Source organism: Aegilops tauschii, chromosome 4 (genome assembly GCF_002575655.3).
Source record: "Aegilops tauschii subsp. strangulata cultivar AL8/78 chromosome 4, Aet v6.0, whole genome shotgun sequence".
In the NCBI taxonomy this organism is placed as follows: Eukaryota; Viridiplantae; Streptophyta; class Magnoliopsida; order Poales; family Poaceae; genus Aegilops; species Aegilops tauschii.
The window spans coordinates 356029812-356036514 of NC_053038.3; positions in this window are offsets into that span (position 1 = coordinate 356029812).

The following is a 6703-nucleotide window of genomic DNA, read 5'->3' on the forward strand; positions in this document are numbered from 1 at the left end:
ACCTATTGCAATTGTATTACTTCAAACTAGGGGTGAATTAACTAGAGTTTCGGGCACCTTAGGGGGTATGTCAGCTATTAGATGAGATGTGTAGATGGACTTGTTTCTACTAGATTGAGGAGAGCAAATAGCATCGCTATAAAAAATGATATTTTTTTTTTCTTTAGTAACCATTCTAGATAAATTGGAATATTCAAAGATGATAAAACTTCAATTTGGCAAACATGTAGTATTTTTTTTATTATGTCCATTAGTAAAACACATCTGCGATTGTTCTTCCGCTTATGCAAAAAACATGGATGTGAGGATATGGCATACAGAAATTTAAAGAGAAAAGTATGTTTTTCGTCCCTCAAGTTCACGAAAAGTATAGACTTGGTCCCTCAAGTAAATTTGGTAGACTTTTGGTCCCTCAAGTCTCAAAACCGGTCAGATTTCATCCAAACCCTGGTTTCGGTGTAAAACCAGCCACGTGTAGTGGTTTTCTCTCTCCCCCCACTTGCCACGTTAGACGGGCCCTAGGTCAAAACAGACGCCATCCTCACACTCTCTCTATCCCGTGACCTCTCTGCCCCTCTCTATCCTAACCCTAGGTCCTGTTGCGGCGGCGGCGGCGACTGGAGGCGGGCAGCCGTCACCGGAGTCGCGCTGACGACAGTAGGTACTGCAGCAGGAGTGCCCAGATCTGCGCGGCAGAGGCGGGCCACGGTGTTGTTGCTGCGTCGGCTTCCTCGATCCATTGAGCTTCGATGACGCTCGGGACAAGCGGCCAACCTTGAGGTAGGTTTCCCCCTTGATTTCGTGGCCTTGGTAGACAGATGCAGTCCATTCAGGTAGGAGCCCAAGCTCAGATTTTGCTATTCTTCTTCTTTTAGGGGAGCAACAATGGATCTGTTGGATTTGATTCGTCCTCACTCATCCTCACTTACCTCTGTTGCAGCACAACTGCTTCCATCCTCACTCATCCACACGAGGATCTCCTCACGAGTTCGCATGCCGGCGACGGTGAACAGAGACGACTCCGGCGACACGAGGAGACCGGGACAGAAAGAGCAGAGGTGAGAAAGAACTGGTCACGGGAGAGAGAGAGACAGAGAGATTGAGGAACAGAGAGATAACGGCGGCTGTTTTAACCTAGGGCCCGTCCAATGTGGTGAGGGAGAGAGAAAACCGCTACACGTGGCTGATTTTCCACCGAAACCAGGGTTTGGACGAAATCTGACCGGTTTTGAGACTTGAGGGACTAAAAGTCTACCAAATTTACTTGAGGGACCAAGTCTATACTTTTCGTGAACTTGAGGGACGAAAAACATACTTTTCTCAAATTTAAATAATTGAATATTGGAGGCAATGTTAAGCATTCCTTAGTAAGAGCAGAGTTTCTGATGTAGGAAATGCGCGATCACGTATTAAGTGTGTATTTTCTTGAAGAAGCGCATATTAGTGGGATTTGTATTTTTGTGTACTCGATTGCTTAGTACTCCTCGGTTTTGTCCCACCCAACTAACGTCCCTCACTTTTCCCCTTCACCACCTAGCCCACAAACAAATATGCCCAAAATGGCACGTTTCCATCGGGTCAATGTAGTTGACCGTTACCTGGCGCATATACTGACATATGGGACACCCAGGACCCACCTTTCAGTGTATAGTATATTAGAAAAAAATAGTGGAATATACTGACACTTGGGACACTGCGGGACCCACATGTCAGTGTCTAATTTATTTGCAAAATGAAGGATGGAACATAATGCCGCTCGTGGGGGTCGAACTCGGGACCAACGCTTGATTATGCATCGTGCGAGCAATTTCAATTGTGTGCGTCTGTTTGCTTATGGGCAGAGCAGGAGCTATTTGACCTGATATTTTCTAGGGATAATTAATTATGTGCCCTTAGTTGTGTTCCTCTCGGCAGGTTTACCCCTAATTTCCGAAAACACTCGTTCCTGCCCAAACCACTTTGCTCGTCTTATGATTTTGCCCTTTGACCGTTTGACCGTCACTTTGAATAATCATAAAAAATTCATACTAACTCAGAAAAATATGAATAAGATATCAAAATGTTTAGAAAAACATCAACTATATGTGCATGTCATTTGCATTCATGATAGAGGTGTTAGAAGGTCCCCACCTTAGTTTCGGCTCATGTGATCTCTACATGAATAGTAAAATCCAACAAATTTCAAAAACAATCTAAAAATTCTAAAAAAAATGGTGGCAAACATTGACCAATGTTTTGAGATCTTGCCAAGTTTCATAAGGGAATGACATTCGTGGAAGTCGTGGCCATTGGAGCATCGGTTTTGGGTTTTTGCCGCGACTTCCACGAATGTCATTCCTTGATGAAACTTGGCAAGTACTCAAAACATTGGCCAATGTTTGCCACCAAATATTTTAATAGTTTTTTGAGTTTTTTTAATTCAGATTTTACTGTTTGTGTTGAGATCATATGACCTCAAACTGAGATGGCGACTTTCCAACACTTTTTTCATGAATGCAAATCACATGCACATATAGGTGATGTTTTTCTTAACATTTTGATATCTTACTCGCATTTTTCTGAGTTATGCTATGAATTTTTCAAAATGACAGTCAAAGGGCAAAAGCATAAGACGATCAAAGTGGTTTGGGAGGGAACAAGTATTTTGCAAAACTAGGGGTAAACCTGCCGAGTATGACCCAGCTAGGCGTATAATATACTTCATCCCTATTTTCTATGTTACATAAGGGCCCATGAATCACTGACACTGGAAAGATATAACGCCGCGGTGCGAAACACAACAGATTCAGATATTCGGATAAGCTTAACAACCACGTTCTTAGATTTGTTCAACGCTTAACAAAGAGAACTGACATAGTGACATTACACTAATACGATATTTTAACGGGGGCGACATAAGATGGCCGGCTGGCGACGACAGTGACAACAGATGGACGGCTACTTGTCTTCATCATCCAAAAGGATGATGGTGCCATCGTCGTTGTGAAGGAACTATGCCCTAGAGGCAATAATAAAGTTGTTATTTTATATTTTCCTTATTCGTGATAAAGGTTTATTATTCATGCTAGAATTGTATTGATCGGAAACCTTAATACATGTGTGAATACATAAACAAACAACGTGTCCCTAGTGGGCCTCTACTAGACTAGATCGTTGATCAAAGATGGTTAAGGTTTCCTAACCATGGACATGAGTTGTCATTTGATAACGAGATCACATCATTAGGAGAATGATGTGATGGACAAGACCCATCCGTTAGCTTAGCATAGTGGTTGTTAAGTTTTATTGCTATTGCTTTCTTCATGTCAAATACATATTCCTTCGACTATGAGATTATGCAACTCCCGAATACCGGAGGAATGCCTTGTGTGCTATCAAACATCACAACGTAACTGGGTGATCATAAAGATGCTCTACAGGTATCTCCGAAGGTGTTTGTTGAGTTGGCATAGATCGAGATTAGGATTTGTCACTCTGAGTATCGGAGAGGTATCTCTGGGCCTCTCGGTAATACACATCATAAGCTTGCAAGCAAACGACTAAGGAGTTAGTCACTAGGTGATGTATTATGGAACGAGTAAAGAGACTTGCCGGTAACGAGATTGAACTAGGTATGAAGACACGACGATCGAATCTCGGGCAAGTAACATACCGATGGACGTATGTTGTCATAACGATTCGGCCAATAAAGATATTCATAGAATATGTGGGAGCCAATATGAGAATCCAGGTTCCGCTATTGGTTATTGACCAGAGAGGTGTCTCGGTCATGTCTACATAGTTCTCGAACCCGTAGGGTCCGCACGCTTAACGTTCGATTGGGGAACGTAGTAATTTCATGCCCGAGATTCGATCATCGGTATCTCAATACCTAGTTCAATCTCGTTACCGGCAAGTCTCTTTACTCATTCCGTAATACATCATCCTGCAACTAACTCATTAGTTGCAATGCTTGCAAGGCTTAAGTGAGCATTACCGAATGGGCCCAAAGATACCTCTCCGACAATCGGAGTGACAAATCCTAATCTCGAAATACGCCAACCCAACAAGTACCTTCGGAGACACCTGTAGAGCACCTTTATAATCACCCAGTTACGTTATGACGTTTGGTAGCACACAAAGTGTTCCTCTGGTAAACGGGAGTTGCACAATCTCATAGTCATAGGAACGTGTATAAGTCATGGAGAAAGCAATAGCAACATACTAAATGATCAAGTGCTAAGCTAACGGAATGGGCAAGTCAATCACATCATTCTCCTAATGATGTGATCCCGTTAATCAAATGACAACTCTTTGTCTTTGGCTAGGAAACATAACCATCTTTGATCAACAAGCTAGTCAAGTAGAGGCATACTAGTGACACTCTGTTTGTCTATGTATTCACACATGTATCATGTTTCCGGTTAATACAATTCTAGCATGAATAATAAACATTTATCATGATATAAGGAAATAAACAATAACTTTATTATTGCCTCTAGGGCATATTTCCTTCAAAATCATCACCAGTGGCCATCTTCATCATTCCGGCGACCACCGTGATGAGGAGGGAGTAGTCCACCCTCGGGGCTGAGGGTTTGTACCAGTAGCTATGTGTTTAATCTCTCTCTCTCTCTCTCTCGTGTTCTTTAGATGTCACGATCTTGATGTATCGCGGGCTTTGTTAATATAGTTGGATCATATGGTGTTTCTCCCTCTCTATCTTGTTGTGATGAATTGAGTTTTCCCTTTGTGATTTCGTTTTGTCGGATTGAATACTTATATGGATTTGAGGACACTTGATGTATGTCTTGCTATGGATACCCGTGGTGACAATGGGGTATCATATTGATTCACTTGATGTGCATTTTGGCACTCGACTCGCGGATTCCCGAGGTGACATTGGGGTAATCTATGCATAAGGGTTGATGCATGTTCTCGTCTTTTTTTCTCCTGTATAAATCTTGGGGCACTCTTTGAGGTTCTTTGTGTTGGATCAAGTATTATGAATCTGAAATTGTTTGATGCGTATCGTATAATTAACTCATGGATACTTGTGGTGACATTGGAGTATCTAGGTGACATTAGAGTTAGTTGATGGGTATCATATGGTGTTATTTTACTACAAACTCTTGGATAGATCGAACAGAAAGAATAGCTTTGTGTTATTTTAGTATGAACTCTTGAATAGATCGAACGGAAAGAATAACTTTAAGCTGGTTTCGTACCCTACAAATAATTTCTTCTTATGTTCTCCGCTAGATAAGAACTTTGGAATGATTCTTCATCACACGTTGCGGGATGGTTATATGATCCAATTAGATTAGCATTGTTGAGAGATTGCACCAGCGAAAGTATGGACCGTGGGCCTCATTTTCAAGCATTGCAATACCATTTGTGCTCACTTTTGTTACTTGCTACCTTGCTATTTTTTATTGTTCCTATTACAAAAATCAATATCTACTATCATTATTACACTTGTATCACCATCTCTTCGCCGAACTAGTGCACCTATACAATTTGCCATTGTATTTGGTGTGTTGGGGACACAAGAGACTTTTTATTATTTGGTTGCAGGGTTGTTTGAGAGAGACCATCTTCCTACACCTCCCACGGATTTATAAACCTTAGGTCATCCACTTGAGGGATAATTGCTACTGTCCTACAAAAATCTGCGCTTGGAGGCCCAACACGAGTCTACAAGAATAATGTTGCGTAGTAGACAGACATCAAGCTCTTTTCTGGCGCCGTTGGCGGGGAGGTGAGTGCTTGAAGGTATATCTTTAGATCTTGCAATTGAATATTTTAGTTTCTTGTTTTATCACTAGTTCGGTTTGTGAAAAGAAAAATACAAAAAATGTAATTGAGGTGGTCTCATATTATTCATCTTTATGATGTCTTTCGTGAAAATGATGGAAAGGAAAATTGTGCTCAATTGATAGAAGAATAATTCAATAAAATGTTTGGCATAAATGATGAGCATGATTGCAATATTGTTAGTATGAACTCTTTGAATATCCATGATGCTAACGATATGCAAAGCCATAAGCTTGGGGATGCTATGTTTGATGAAGATGATATTTTTAGTCCCCCAAGATTTGACGTGCAAATTTGTTATAATGATTGCATGCCTCCTTTTTATGATGATTATATTGATGAAAGTGGATTTGGAGAGGTCATGACTTTATTTAATGATGAATCCATTATTTTGGAGGAGATTGTAATTGATTATGACAACAGAGTTCCTATATATGATGATTATGGTGTTGATATGTATGCTATATTGAATAATGATAACCATGAAACTTGTCATCATGATTTTAATTTCCAATCACATGAGAGTTATTTTTGTTGAGTTTGCTCCCACAATTATTCATGAGACTCAATTTGCTTATGTGGAGAGTAGTTAAATTTCTATGCTTGTGGATCATGAAAGGAATGCTTTATGTGATAGTTATATTGTTGAATTCATTCATGATGCTACTGCAAATTATTATGAGGGGGGAACTTATGCTTGTAGGAATTACAATAATATCAAGTTTCCTCTCTATGTGTTGAAAGTTTTGAAGTTATGCTTGTTTTGCCTTCCTATGCTAGTTGATTCTTGTTCCCGTAAGTTGTTTGCTCACAAAATCCCTATGCATAGCAAGTGGGTTAGACTTAAATATGCTAGTCATATGCTTCATGATGCTCTCTTTGTGTTTCAATTCTTATCTTTTATGCG